This window comes from Arvicanthis niloticus, chromosome 29 (genome assembly GCF_011762505.2).
Source record: "Arvicanthis niloticus isolate mArvNil1 chromosome 29, mArvNil1.pat.X, whole genome shotgun sequence".
NCBI lineage: Eukaryota > Metazoa > Chordata > Mammalia > Rodentia > Muridae > Arvicanthis > Arvicanthis niloticus.
In genome coordinates this window covers 25,421,617-25,437,166 of record NC_133437.1, presented here as the reverse complement: position 1 = coordinate 25,437,166, position 15,550 = coordinate 25,421,617, and the positions used below count along the sequence as shown (strand labels likewise).

The window sequence follows — 15,550 nt, the reverse complement described above, 5'->3', positions numbered from 1 at the left end:
CCTGAGAAATATGATTCAGCCTCTCCCTTCTGGAGGGGAGGGGTGCCTACATGCTCTAAGGACTTCTCCCTTCGGGGAAGGGAGGGGCCCTGGTGGAATTTTCCAAAGGCTCTGAGCTGACTTCTTCACTGGTACAAAGAGGTCACTGCAGGCATCAGTCACGAAGAAAATATGTAATGTGTACTGGACATTGATTTCCATAGGCTGGAGCCTAAACACAGAGGTAGAGAGACAATATACTCTGGACGAGCCCTGTCTTTACATTGGATTCCACATCCTATGAAGTCTAAGTACCTATGTTGTAAACAAATGGAAATACATATGTTCACCCATGTACACAGTGACCTCTGGGTACTGGGTGGGTTAATTCTAATTTACACACCCAGTACAGTCTTGCCTGACCTGTGACTATTTCCTTCTGTATTGTGTCCCCATGTGATTGTTTGAGTATTTAGTGCAGGACACATTTGGCAGAGACAAACTGCAGTGATTTCAACTCTTCCTCCTACTCCACGTTGCAGGGAGGAGGGGCTGTGGTAGATCACTCACCCCAAGGACACCAGACTGAGCATAAATTCTCAGGGTTTCACCTTGAACATGGCCCTGAGAGAGTCTGTGGGTGTCAGGCAGGGCCTGGCTGAGGAAACGTGGCATCCTCACAGAAAGGTGAGCACCAGGAAGCCCTGGCTTCACAGCTTATCCTAGGCTGGACCCCAGGTGACTCTGGGGAGATTGTCTCCAGGGTTGAAGACTGACTTTGTGTTATAGTTGAGAAAGAACAAAGCTTTATTTGATACCCATGTCTTGTAGCATGTGGACCCAGCCATGTACTGCCTTGACAATTACGTTTATGTGTTTATGCTAAGTCACCCAGCTTCTTCTCGGTCTTGGGGTGGGGGTGGGGCAGGCATAGTGGACAAGTGCCCACCTGGGTAATAAGTCAACTGTCCTGATGGGCAATGAGAGTCCGCAGCAAAGTCAGGGTTCCCAGGGAAAGGAGCAGAGGACACAGGTTCTCCTGGCAAGTTCTTGTCTCCTGGGGTCCAATCCCAAGTAGGAAAACAGTAACAGACTGCTGATTTGGACAGAGCCCTGGACATACACTGCGGTTCTCCATATCGATCACCAGGGGGTGGTATCAGGACACAACACTCAGAATGTATTTTTCTGGGGTCAGACACTTTAGTCCCTGTCCTAGCAGAGCTGGCGTTCCCTCCTTCAAGTCTGCTCTAACCTCCCAGCGCTTCCTATGTCTAAGCACACCACTGTGTCGGGGGACCGTGAGCAGTCCCCTTCCTCCTGGCATCTCTCATGGGAAAAGTCATCGTGACTATAGGGCAATTATCTAGGCAAAGGGTATCCCAGAATAGCCAAGGAGGACATGAACCCAGGCACAGGTTAGCCACTGGAAGCGGGAAGTTTTCCTTGAAGCTATCCCAGAATGATGGAGCCACCATTCTTTTCTCCGGGACTCAGGTCACATCCTCCCACATACCCAGAAAAATCCCGGACACAATTGCTGTTGGGCCTTTCTTCTGGGTTGGAATCTTGGATGGTCACACTAGTGGAAATGGGTTGGTCCTCCTCAACATGAGTCAACTGATCCCTGAACAGCCCTCAGAGACATCTCTGTCACATCCTTGTGGGTCCCAGTCCACCCCACCACAGGGCACTGCCGCTGGGGAGGCAGAACGCAGGGAGTTCGACTGTGCTTTATCCCATACCACCGCCGGGGCGGGTGCTGGGTTATTAGGTAAGTGTGGAAACACTGCTGGGGTGGGAAAGCGCAGTCTGAGATGTGGGAAGAAGCCAGAGCTGGTTTGGGGGCCTGGACCTTCGACGAGGCCAGGGTCATAGGATTCTTGGATATCCAGGGGCTGCTGGGAGTCGCAGAAGAGCCTAGAACAGAGGAGGGTGGGGCGCTGGGGCTGGGGAAAGGGGAGCCCTGGCTTGTCCCAGCAGTGATTGTTCTTAGCTTGGTGGAGGCAGGCTGAACTATAAGGAATCAAACAGGTTTAGAGAGGTTTGGAAATGGACACTGGTAATGGTGATACAACATGCCATTCACCTGTACACCTCAAACTAGACCAAGTGATAGATGTCGTGTGATTGTTCATCTTTCCTTTCCTTCCCTTCTTCTTCTTCCTCCTCCTCTTCTTCCTCCTTTTCTCCTCCTCCCTCTCTCTCTCTCCCTTTTTTTTCTTTCTTTCGATGGATCTCACTCACTATGTAGCTCTGGTTGACCTGGAACTCACTATGTAGATCAGGCTAGTCTCAAACTTACAGTGATTCACTTGCTTCTGCCTTCCAAGTGCTGAGATTAAAGGCATGCTTCGCCAGGATTGGCTATAATAATAAACAATAATTTACACATCACACACACACATATATTTCTCAACACACCAAAATGCTGAGGTTTGGTCTGATGCTACGAGCTGTAATGCTAAATTCTTTATTCTAAGGTCTAGTTGCCTCAAGAGGAGTGAATCCTCACGTATGCCAGCTTCTGTTGTGCAAACCTTGCTCCTTAATTTAAAACTATTTGTTGAATAAAGATGCCTACAGTCTGTAGCAGGGCAGAAGAAAGGTAGGCAGGGTTTCAGTTTCCAGGGTTGGGGTCTGAGGCAGAGACAGGGAGGGGAGGGAGGAGAAAGGAAGAAGGCAGCATGGGGTAGGTGGATTGTCAGTGCATGGCTCTGAGGGCCAGCCAGTTGGAGTAGGTGCAGCCCACACACAACATGGCAAGTGATATCTCAGGGTTATTAACAAGGAAGTAGACAAAATAGCATAGAGCGTTGATATCTGCTCAGCTCTAATGCTTTAAGGCTTATTATAAATATAAAGGTTTTGTATGTTTTATTTGGTAACTAAATTATCTAAGGTGGAGTAGGAAGCCCTAAATAATATTTACTGTAACACCAGAATATTGTCCACTTATTTTTATGTTTATGGGTCTTTCGCCTCCTGCATGTCCTGAGTTCCATGTGCAATGTAGTGCCTGTGGAAGCCAGAAGAGGGCGTCACATCCCCTAGAAATCATAGACTCCAGCTGTGAGCTGCCACGTGGAGGCTGAGAATTGAACCGGGGTCCTCTAGAAGAGAAGCCAATGCCACTGAGCCATCACTCCAGCCCCAGAACTATTGTTAGGAGAGAAAAAAAAAATGAATCCTGAGCAAGGTCATACTATAAATGTTAGTTTATAGTATTATTCGGTATAAGCAACTCAGTCCAGTTGGGCTTTTATGTGCCAGCATTTTACACGGTTTAAACACACTGTAGGTCAAACCATCAAAAACCATGTTGTGTCCTTAGTGAAATGTGGACAGTCCCTGTCACTGTTCCTTACTTCTCAAGGATGATTGGTTTGTAGGCAGCACTGGTGTTATGTACCAGAGATGACTGAGGTCATGAGGGTTGTTTATCTCTATGCAAGTATTACACCCATGTTAACCAGGGACTCAGGACATCCAGAGTTTGGGGACTCCTGAAATCAGTTGCCTATGGATTGTGAAGGATGACTATATTTGATTCAGAACCTAGGCTCTTAACCTCTTAATTAATCTAATTATCTAATTTAGTCATTCACTCACTAATCTAATTCTATTGATGTGTTATTTTTTTGGAGGCTGGAAGCAGAGTCTCCCTTTGTAGCCTCAGCTGCCCTGTAATCCTGTTCCTCCTGACTCACATCTTATGCTGGGGTCAAGTCTTAGTCTTACAGGTTTGTGTCACCACACTGGCTGTCTTAGTGTCATCACTGATGATTTTCCCCTAGGACTTTTTCTCCATTTTTCATATCATTGACAAAGAGATCCCTCACTGTGGCACATGAAGAAAGGCAGGGTCACTCACTGGCCATAGATGTTTGGTCTGGGAGACCTGTCACAGCCATATCCACTGGAAATGTCAAGAGTCATGAAGCCAGCACAGCTGCTTGACACAGTTCCAGCAGAGCTGATCGGACTGGGACAATTGCTGTCCTTTGTCTCTAACTTTTGGGTTTTGGTCTCTGCGTGTTGTATTCTTGGGGACTTCCTGCATCATGATTCAATTTATGTCTTTTCCTGAGAAAAATTATACCTGAGTCTTTTTAGGAAAATTAACTTTATGTTTCCACTCTTTGGAAGTCTTCCTTATGCCCTGGAGATCAGAAAGTTCAGATCAACACATCGATATATGAGGCAATCATTCCTCCAGGAGTCTTTTTGGGGTATCTAACCTTGGGCTAACTCAAACAGTATAGTTGATGTATGATACAAGGCAGACAGAGACAATTGACACACCCTGACTGGTCAGGAGAATGGGTTGCTGATCAAGGCCCTTTTAAATATAGTTTAGAGCTCTGTAAAATGTAGTTTAAAGATAGGAGGTCATACGGGGTACAGCTGTGGAGGAATAGAGTCAGAAAGTATGATAGATGGACTAAAATAAACTTTTCCTACTTTATAGCATAGATGATGAAACATAGTAAAAGAAGTTAGGTGTTAGCATTTGCTGTTCATAAAAAGACAGTTCAGATGCTTTCTGTTTGACTGGAGTACTTTAAAACTACAGCCTAGGGGGCTGGAGAGATGGTGCAGCAGTTAATAGCACTGACTGCTCTTCCAGAGGTCCTGAGTTCATTTCCCAGCAACCACATGGTGGCTCACAACCACCTGTAATAGGATCTCATGCCCTTTTCTGGTGTGTCTGAAGGCAGCTACAGTGTACTTATATTAAATAAATAAATAAATCTTTAAAGAATCCTATAGCCTAAAATCAGCCTGCCACATAATAAATGTATGTGCTTTGGAGAAGACATTCTTTAGATTCTTTAAGTGTGATAGGGCTGATAAAAAAAAATAAAATCTGTTCTGTTTGTATTTTTTAATTGGGACTAAACTTGTATCCCTGGACATGTAATGAAAAATCAAACACATAATGGATAATCATTAGTCTGTCTTTGTTCTGTGAAGCCTGTGTAAATAAAGAAGCACCGGGTTGCTAGGCTGTGAAGGGGTCTGTTTTCTGGTCAGTCAGAGCTGCTAGATTCCCCTGAACACCACTGCCTGCCTCCCGTACCCCTTCCTGACTCCTTATCTCCTCTGTTCTGCAGGGAGTGGGTGCCCTGGCAGTAATGACTCTCACTGGGAAAGAGCCCTTCACCCCAAACCTCACAGAGCGGTATGATTTGAAGACCTCACACTGATACTCTCCAGCATCCTCCCTCCTGGCTGGGTCTATGCTGAGTCTGCCGTTTTCCTGGGACAGAGTCATCCTGTCATTGAAATGCGGGCCCTGTCAATTGCAGAGCCAGGAGATGGAGAGTCCGGGGTTTTCTGAGAGGCAGGGGGGGACCAGGGAGCACTCTGTTGGGTTAATATGGCATTGTTGGCAGGGAGGGAGGGCCTAACACAATTTCCATGAAGAAACAGAAATAGAGCCGAAGTTAAAGTAGTTCATCGTCAGATCTGGATCAACTGCAACTGATCTGCTTCCTATGGCCGGTGTGGGCCTGCTTCAGCCGCTGGGTTTTAATGGTCTTTGTAGGAGAAGCTTAAACGTGATCAGTCAGCAACCTCCAGCAAATCAGCTGTGTGTTACCATTTGACTACACCATAGAATTTCCTGGACTGGATCCCTGAAGGCAAGGGAGGGGACTGTCTGTCTCCTTTGTTCCTGGCCTTGGAGACTCTGGCCTCACCTCTGACATCACCTAAACCCATCAGAATAAGCGCCTAGAACCTGTGCAACTGTATCCTCTACACTCTGTGGAAGGAGATGCCTAAGTGACTTAGCTTACAGGAGTCTGTCTGGGAACTTAGACATGGAAGAAAGCCTTGTTCCCTGTCAGTTCTAACAGGAGGTCGGAAATCTAGCCCCAGAGGAAAACTTCTCAGGGCTACTTGGAGGGGATTTTGGGACAGAGGTCTGGAGCTTCTAGCTTCCCGGTGCTCACCTCACTTTGAGGATCCTGTGGCTTCCTGAGCCAGACCCTGCCTGACACCACAGACTCTGAGAGCCTTGTTCATGGTCCCAGGCTGACATCCTTGGGCTGAGTTTACCCAGCACAGCCCCTCCTCCTCTCTCTGCTTGTGACATGAGATGTAAGATTCTGTTGTGTCTTGCACTAAATGCTCACAACTCAGATTGGAGACACAAAGGGGAGGTGGGCACAGTACAGTCCTGACAGCCCTGTGTGTATAGAGTGGAATGAACCCCACCAGTACCCAAAGGTCACTCACTGTATTTGTGGAGATTCACATGCTTTCTTCAGTTGTAAGGCTCGTTCCGTGTAGAAGGGTGTTGGGTGTAGAAGGATGTAGGGTGGCGACACGCAGGCGTGCCTCTGAGTGAAGTTCCACAGCAGCAGTCACCCATTGGAGTATACGGTTACTCTGCTGTTGGATCAGGCCCTACACAGATGAATTAAAGGCTAACTGTAGGCTTACAGACAATTCCGCTAGGCTCCGCCTAACAGCTACCTAGCAACAGCTTGCGTCATCGCCCACCCCCTCCAAGCCAGGTGCAGCAGCAGCAAAGAAGAGATCGCTACCCCAGCCCCCTCCCTTCCCTTTCCCTCCCCTCCTCCCCCCTCCCCCCCATGTTTCCGGCCGGCAACTCTTTCTCGCTTCCTCTGTTTCTCTCTTTTTGTCCTTCTCGCCCGCACCCCTTTCCCTGCCTCTACCTTTTTCCAGGTACCCGTTCTCTTCCCCCTCAATAAATCTTTATACTAGGTCTGTATATTCGCCGCCTCCGCCGCTGCCGCAGCAGCAGACCATTATACCGCTTTATATCACACAACACTAACACATACCGTGCAGTTTCACACCTCTTCACTGGAACTTCCTGTATGTGCCAGTAAAACATTTGAACGTTGTTTGTCAGATTATTCGAAAGCAGGAGGACATGTGCCCTTATAGCAACCGTGGGTGGCTCTCCTTCAGTAGTGAGTGACTGGGCAGTGGTAGGAGGCTGGCAGCTGGTTAAAATGACGCTGGGACAGAAGAAGGAAAGATCCACCAGCATTCAGCCGTTTGTCTTTGGTGGGAAGATGGGGACCTGTGCCCTGAGTCCCGAGCAAGGAACTATCCTGAGCTATGAGATAGCCTCAGCTTTGAGATATTCTGAGCTATGTTCCACACTGCATTCGTCCCTCAGCCTAGCTGGATGGCTAGGGGGGAAATGTAGGGGGTTGGTCTGGTGCTGCTTGTATTCAAACGCTAAATTCTGTACCCCAGGGGCTAGTTGATCCAAGACAAGTAGACCCTCACATATACCAGCCTCTCTTGTCTAATCCTTGCTCTCTAATTTAAAACCATTGGTTAAATAAAACTGGTGATAGCCAATTACTGGGGGGAGTAGAGAGAGGTGGAGTTTGAATTACCCAGCTGGGGATCTCAGGTAGAGACCACTAGGAGGGGAGAGAGGAGGAAAAAGAAGTCGCCACGAAGTACCTGGAATCCTGAGCACATGGCCTTGAAGGATGCAGCAGGAACAACCCAAACAAAATAAGGCAAGTATTCAGGGTTATTGATAAAGAAGTGGACACACTGCATAGAGGGCTGCTGTATACCCAGACAGTGCTTCAAGGCTTATTATAATTCTAAAGGGTCTGTGTCTTTTATTTGGGAACTAACTGATCTAAGGTAGGGTAGACACCCCCAAATAATATTTACTACAGCAATGTTCGTCCCTCAGCCTATTGGATGGGTAAGGGTAAATCATGCCTTCTTCCCTCCACCATCCCCCCTCCCCCGTGGTGATGGAGAGCGAGATGACCTCCATGTCCTCAGTTCCTTGAGAGGGTCATTTCCTCTGTGTGAAACTCTCTCCTCAGGTGTCTTCATGGTTCACCGCCTCCCACTGTCCTCAGATCTCTGCACACACATAGTGTTTGAGGGGAGTGAAGCCTTCACTGACCGCATCTTCTAGTCCCTGGGTCTTCATGTTCTCAATTTATTTATTTGGTACAAATGATGAATGCATGTATATCTGTGAACTGCATGCATGCCTGATGCCTGTAGCTGTCAGAAGAGGGTGTTGCGTCCCTTGGAATGTAAGTTATAGCTGTTTGTGAGTTACCGTGTTCATGCTGGGAGTTGAACCTGGATCCTCTTAACTTCTGGACCATCTCTCTAAACCTTCAGTTCTTTTCTTACTCTAACCTCTGACTGCACTGTCTAGCTGCTCTCACTGGTTGTCTTCCAGACCCCAGACTAAGGTCAGTTTGAGAGACAGGAGCTGGAAGCCTCTGCCTGAAAAAGGCCCAGATACCTGCTCACGGAGGAGTGGGTATGAACAGAACATGTGTGAATGAGTGTGCCAGCCTCCTAGGTGCCTAAGGTTTATTTAAGAGATTCTTTTTTTTTTTTTTTTTTTTTTGGTTTTTCGAGACAGGGTTTCTCTGTATAGCCCTGGCTGTCCTGGAACTCACTCTGTAGACCAGGCTGGCCTCGAACTCAGAAATCTGCCTGCCTCTGCCTCCCAAGTGCTGGGATTAAAGGCGTGCGCCACCACCGCCCGGCTATTTAAGAGATTCTTAGGTTTGGAGCTAACAAGAGTGCTTCATACTCTAGGTTGATTTAAGCTTTTTCTAGATTAATTTATGACTCTGTGTGTGTGTGTGTGTGTGTGTGTATGTCTTTGTGTGTATGTGTGGTGTCTGGGTTGAGTGTGTATGTGTGTATCTATGTCTTTGTGTGTGTTTGTGGTGTCTGAGTTGAGTGTGTGTGTCTATGTCTTTGTGTGTATGTGTGTGGTGTCTGGGTTGAGTGTGTATGTGTGTGTGTGTGGTGTCTGAGTTGAGAGTGTGTGCTGTGGCTGGACTGAGTGTATGTATGGGTGGGTGCTAGGCTATACCCTCTTGTGTGTTTGTGTGCATCATGCCTCAGCAGCTACCTGGAGTTAAGAGGAGAACCTGAAGAAGTAGGTGCTCTTCTAGCGCCCGTGGGGTCGTGAGGTCAGAGAGTGCAACAAAGGTCCTCTAGATTGGCGGCGGCGAGTATTGCTTTCTTTACAGTCAGCCCATGGGGGTGAGAACATCAGTCTGCAGAATGACAACCATTGTAATGGTGGTGGGAAACAATATACCTCTGTCCCCTCAGTGCCCCACCCCAGTGTGTCATTGAATAGGGAACAATGGGTGTTTCCTGCCCCCTTACCATTTCCCCTTACTGAGAGCTCCCTCTACTGAGCCTCTGCCCTTCTCGGAGTTTTCTCCTGTCTCATCCTCCTTAGGAGACTCCACCCAGCATTGTGGCTCAGCTCCTTCACCTTCTATCATGGAGTGGTGTAGGCTTGTATTTTTCAAAACCTAGTTTAATAAGGGTCCTTAAATGCTTTAACCTCCCTTTTAACCCACTACCCACCAGAGGTAGTGGGAAGGAAAGGTTAATTAGGCAAAGGAGGATGTGGACCTGTTTAGAAATAGGTTTTTGGGCGATTCCGATCTTCATTGTCAAGATAGAAGCAATCCAGTTCACAGGAATCAGCAGTGGTAGCTTGATCCAGAAGAAGCCAAGAGGGCTTGAGTTTAAGGAAGCAGCAAGAAGCCAGAACGCCTCCAGAAGTTCTTTGATGCATTTCTTTCTACGAAGCCTCAAGAAACGATGATCCGCAGAGTGGCGAGATGAACCACACATCAGTGAAGATCAGCTTCAGCAAAGCCCAACAAAGACCAGTAGAGAGTAGAAGGCAAACCAATAACACATCGTGTCGGCACTGTCTGTGCATTATATTTATATCTTTTCCAAACATCATGTGTTCTCTCAAGCATCTGCTCTAGCAAAGCATCACATGCCCTTATTCCAGGCAGCTTCCAGAAATACACCACGTGTCTGTTCTCAGCAAAACATCCTCCCATGTGTCTACTTCAGCAAAAACATCCTCTCACAAGACAGTTTCCAGAAAAATATCACATGACACGACTGAGTCTCCAAAGATACCAGAAATTCTCCACTTCAGAGTGGTCTTCTCTCCTGTAAGTGGGTGTGCCCCATGCATGAAGGTTCAGAGGGGGCCTCGTGGACATTGCTGCCTGCATCCTCTGTGGACCAGGCTGGCCTCAAACTTACAGAGATCCGCCTGCCTCTGTATCTCAAGTGCTGGGACTAAAGGCATGCACCACCAGGGTCTGGCTATTTTTATTTTTAGTTGTGTGTAAGTGTTCTTTGTGGGTATGCACATGTGAGTGCAGGTGTCCACAGAAATCCGAGGTGACAGATCCTCTGGGATGTATTTACACAGGATTATGAGCTGTCTGTCATAGGCAATGGACTGGGAACTTCACTCCTGTATAAGAGTGGATGTGCTTTTAACAGCTGAGCCATCACTCCTGCCTGTAAAAAGATACATGTATGGCCACACTCAGTTAGGATCTGAGAGTTATAGAAGGTAAGAATCAAGGAAGCAACTACTCAGAGCACCTGAGTCTACAAAGATTTGCACTTAGAAAAGAAAAATTCAAATGAGCACTATAACTTAATACGATAAACACATAGAATGAAGAACAGACTAAACCAACAGCCAGTAGAAGAGCAGGATTCAGGAGTGTGACTTAGTATTTCAGCATTCAGGAGGCTGAGGATTTCAAGTTTGTGGCTGGTTGAAGTTACATAGTGAGGCCTCGATATTAAGAAAAGAACTCTACACCTGTAACCTTTAACCTCGCATGAAAGGCTGGTTAGTGGGAGGCAGGGAGCCAGAGTAGAGAGATGATGGCTAGAACAGACTAGAAAAACAGAAAAGGTTGGTTCTTCAAAAATCATAAACAATACTGAGAACCTCTGATCAGATTAACTTTATAAATTAAAATGGAATATTAATAACTGTGGAAGCAAAATATGAGACCTTACTGTCCATTCTTCAACATACTAAGAGTTCAATTTCTATGTACATACTAGAGTGACTTCAATAAAACAGATTCCTACATGCTCAGAACGTATAGATCTGGTAGTGTTGGGGTTCAGGATTAGCTGAAACCTCTCTGACATCAATCTCAGTCAGATATCCATGTTTATTGAACACACACTCCAAGACTGATTAATCAGGGACACAGCCAGGAGTTGGGAACCAAGTTTTGACAGGCATAAGTTCTCAGGGCCAGTTTTTATATGGGAAAACCCATGAAAAGGCGTGTTTGCAACACTTAGGCTATCAAGACAAAACAGTGCTATGTGACCTTTAGGCTGATTGGCAGGGAGGAAAGGGAGTCTCCAGAGTCCAAAGTACAACATGACCTTATCGTTAGGGCAGAAACATTAGGTCAGGTTACAGTCATGAGCTACAAGATGAAGGTTGAGGCAACGTGACAGATCTACTGTCGGGCTTTAACATTTAACATTAGCACAAAGAGACACAAAACTGATGCAGTACATAACCCATAACTGAATCAATAAAGTCGTTTGACAAAAGTGAGCCGTTTTTAATGATGAAAACAGACAAACTGTGGATAGACTCCGCCACCAGCACAGCTGGGGTGCACACGGAAACCCACAGCCAATTCAGCATTCAAGTTTAGAAAGGTTTGGAAATAGACAATGGTCATGGCCACACAACAATATGAGTGTGCTTCACGCCCCAACATCACAATGGCTAGTGTGAGAAATGTTATACTTCTATTGTGGGACCGAAGTGGCCCAGGGTTACCGAGGAAGGGTCAAGGAAGCTCCAACCCCAGATACCTCCCCTTCTGGATCTGGAGCCATAAAGTCCCCCCTCCCCCATCAACCCCAGCTGGAATGTATCACCCTGATAGTTATCATGTTTCATTCCTTGTTTGACCTTATAAGGTTCCCCACTCCACCCTACAGCCCCTGAGTATGCAGATAAAGCATCTTCCAATATCCTGGCCTTAGGTTTGCCAACACTGCCCCACAAACCTTGCCCCGGAGACCCTGGCCACCACTGCAGGGAATATAAAGACCCCTTTCTCCTCTCAGCCCCATAAATGCACCCACTTGGACCCGACTAAGCTTCCCCAGTGTGTAATGAGCCAGCCTTCCCCAAGGGGAGAAGCACACATAGGGGGTTAGTACCCTCTAAAAATCAGAAAACAACCAAACAAACCCAGTCAATTGCCAGGTGATGGTGGCACACACCTTTAATCCCAGCACTTGAGAGGCAGAGGCAGGTGAACTGTAAGTTCCAGACCAGCCAGTTCCGAACAGGTAGGGCTACACGGAGAAACACTGTCTCAAAAAACCAAAACTTGAGGTTTGGAGAGATGGCTCAGAGGTTAAGAGGCCTGCTCTTCCAGAGGTCCTGAGTTCAATTCTCAGCAACCACAAGGTGGCTCACAACCACCTTAAATGGAATCCCATGGCCTCTTCTGGTGTGCCTGAAGACAGCAACAGTGTACTCATATACATAAAATAAATAAATCTTAAACACAAAGTAACAACAATGAAACCCAGTTATTTTGTGCTGTAAAAGTTGCACAAGACAGAACTCAACCCAGCTGGGCTTTTGTGTTCTATAGATTTTTACATCTGTGGATAAAACAAACCAGATCAGACTGCTTAGAACATATTATGTGTTATGAAATATAATGCGCATAACATTATGGCCCCAGTGAAATATGTCCAGTCCAATCGCCCATCATTATTCCAACTTCTCATAGGTGACTGGTGTCGGGGTAGCAAAAATAATTCGAGCTTGTGAAAGGATATGTTCAGCTCTACAAACCAATTTACTTTGCTTGTTTATTTGTTTTTAAACAGGGTCTCCATCTGTAGCCCTGACTAGCCTGGAATTCACAGAGATCCATATGCCTCTGTACCCAAGTGCAGGAAATAAAGGCATGCACCACCATGCCCAGCTCACAATACCTTTTTAAAACTGGGACTCAGAGAATATAGAAGGTTGAGGGCTTCAGAGATCAATTCCCCATGAATTCTGAGAGTTCAATATATTTGATTCAGAGCCTATGCACTCTTAACTACATTGCAATTCTGTTTACTATATTGATGACCTTTTTAAAAAATATTTATTTATTTTATTTATATTTCTTTTAACGTGCTTGTATGTTCTGCTAGCATGTATTTTACTGTGTCTATCTAGCTCCTGATGAAGCCAGAAGAGGGCGCCAGATTCCCAGAAACTGGAGTTAAGACCTGTGGTGGGCCACCATGTGGGTGGTGGAACTCCAACCACATTGTTCTGGAGGAAGAGCAGATATGCTTTTTGTTTTATTTTGTTTTGAGACAGGATTTCTTCGTGTAAGAACCCTAACTGTCCTGGAACTCTCTGGACCAGGGTAGCCTCAAATTCACAGAGATCCACCTGTCTTTGCCACACAAGTGCTTGGATTAAAGGTGTACACTGCCACGCCTGGCTCCTTGTTTGTTCTTTGAAGACAGAGTGTCACTGTATAACCTGGGTTGGCCTGTCCTCAGCTTTCTCTTGCTTCATGTTTTCTGCTGGGTTAACAGGTATTTATCACCACTGGCTGGCTTTGTGTCTTAGTTGTTAATTTTCTCACAGTAATTTTTCTCCACTTTGTACACAACTCTCTCTCTCTCTCTCTATCTCTCTCTCTCTCTCTCTCTCTCTCACACACACACACACACACACACACACACACTAGGGAGGAGGAGTGGCTTACTAATCACAGGTAGGAGGACTAGGAGACTCTTTTTGGAACTAAAGTGGTGGAGACCTCCCACTGATCCTCCCCCATGACACTGTCTATCCTGGAGTCTTAGGGTTTCCATTGCTGTGAAGAGACACCATGACCAAGGCAACTCTTATAAAGGACAACATTTCATTGGTACTGTGTTACAGGCTCAGAGGTTCAGTCCATCATCATCAAGATGGTGTGTAGGCAGATATAGGGCTGGAGAAGGAGCTGAGAATTTTATATCCTGATCAGAAGGATAACTGTGTCACTTCCTCCAACAAGACCACACCCACTCCAACAAGGCCACACCCCCTAATAGTGCCACTTGTTATAGAGCAGCAGGGGTTGTTTTATTCAAACTTCCACACTGAACCTGTTTTTGTTTGTTTTGTGTGAGGCACTGCCATCCTTTCATTGATAACAAAGCTGCAGTTACTGAAGATACATTGCATGGAGAGTCCAGTGTCAAATGACATGCACATCAGGGTCACAGAGCCTTGTTCATGGACTGTGGTGTCAGTAACCTGGAGGGAGGGCTGTGCCACAGGCTGTGTGGAGATAGAGGACCAAATGACAGTAGTTTGAAGTGGGAAATGTCATGTGATATTGTTCTGGAAACTGTCTTTGACAGGATGAAGCAGACACGTGGGAGGAGCTTTTGCTGAGAACAGGCTCGTGTTTGGTGTTTGTCCAATGGACTGGACTACGGACAATGCAGATTGGAATCGTCCAAAGAACTATTTCTAAGCAGGTCCACAAGCCCTGTTTCCTATTAACCTTTCTTTTCTCCTACCTCTGGTGGGTGGTGGGCTAAAAGGGAGGATGAAGTATTAAAGAACCATAATTAAAGTAGGTTTTGATAAATCAAAGCCTACAGTAGTTCCTCTTCAGAGATCTCAGCCAGCCCCTCTCTGCTTCCCAGGCTCCCCCAGGCCTTTGGGGGTGGAAACAGACAACTTCTGTTTGGATCTGCCACTCATGACCTCTGTGATTGAGGTTGGGCCACTGTTTTTCATGTATCTGTTTCCCTAAAATAGAACACATGGTAGATGACTGTTGCCATGTCAGTAAAGTGACCTTCAACCTGACCTTGGAGCGGGAGAACTTCCCAAATCAGCAGAGACCATTGCTAACTGCCTACCAGAGAAGTCCCTGGGATGGACCTCTAAGGAGAAGCACTGGGCAAGAGGACCTCTCTCCCATATTCTTTTCCTTGAGGACCATGTCTTCCTATGACATCTCATAAACCCAGCAGAACAGGTCACTAATGTCCTGAGTACCTGTCCAGCTTTGATCTCCATGCTAAGACTCAGAAACAGATATTCAGATTAGCTTGCCTAACTGCTGTAGAACACTTACTGGGGGATTTCCCCTAATTATTTGTTTGGCTAATAAAGACAACAAGAAGCTAATTGCTGGGTGAAGAGAAGAGGCAGGTTTTCTGGGTCCCAGAGAGGACGAGGGGGCAAGGGAGGAAGGAACTTTTCTTCAGCCAGTTGGAGATCCAGAGGATGTGCAGGATGTAGGCAGGAGAATTGTCAGATCAGATGGTGGCTCCCTCCACTGGAAGAATTTTCAACATAGAATGGATGATGAGTTTAGGACAATAGATTCCATGTCCAGCAGTTGGGTCATTCTAGTTAATTTTAAAATTAAGATTGTCTGGTGTTTTCCATTCAGGACAGTTCAGGTGGGCAAGTGAGAAAGGGCAGACACGTGGCAGCTGTGCCATTGGCAGAGCAACGCCAAGGAGGTCAGTTGGTTGAATGCAAATGGTAGCTCCAGGCATTCACAGGAGGGATACCTGCTGGGTGGCTTAGCAAGGCCAGCCAGAGAAAGAGACAGTGGTCATGGTCTTGAGCCATTGCACTGGGCTAGGAACAGATAGAAACTGCAGATGCCGGCACCTAGTCAGAAAAAGTGTGGGCTTAAAAAAAAAATTACATGCT

General features: G+C 46.4%; 1 protein-coding gene across 1 annotated transcript in view; it reads right to left on the bottom strand.

Annotated features, from left to right (window-relative positions):
- The window catches only part of LOC143440481 (cell adhesion molecule CEACAM15-like), a 22,220-nt gene extending 14,516 nt beyond the window's left edge, over positions 1 to 7,704 (bottom strand). Inside the window, exons 1-2 of the transcript XR_013108149.1 lie at positions 6,798 to 7,704; positions 6,226 to 6,381 (exon numbers count right to left, since the gene is read on the bottom strand). The gene's annotated coding sequence lies outside the window, so the exon portion shown is untranslated. The remainder of the gene's footprint in view (positions 1 to 6,225; positions 6,382 to 6,797) is intronic.
- Between the last annotated feature and the right edge of the window lie 7,846 nt (positions 7,705 to 15,550).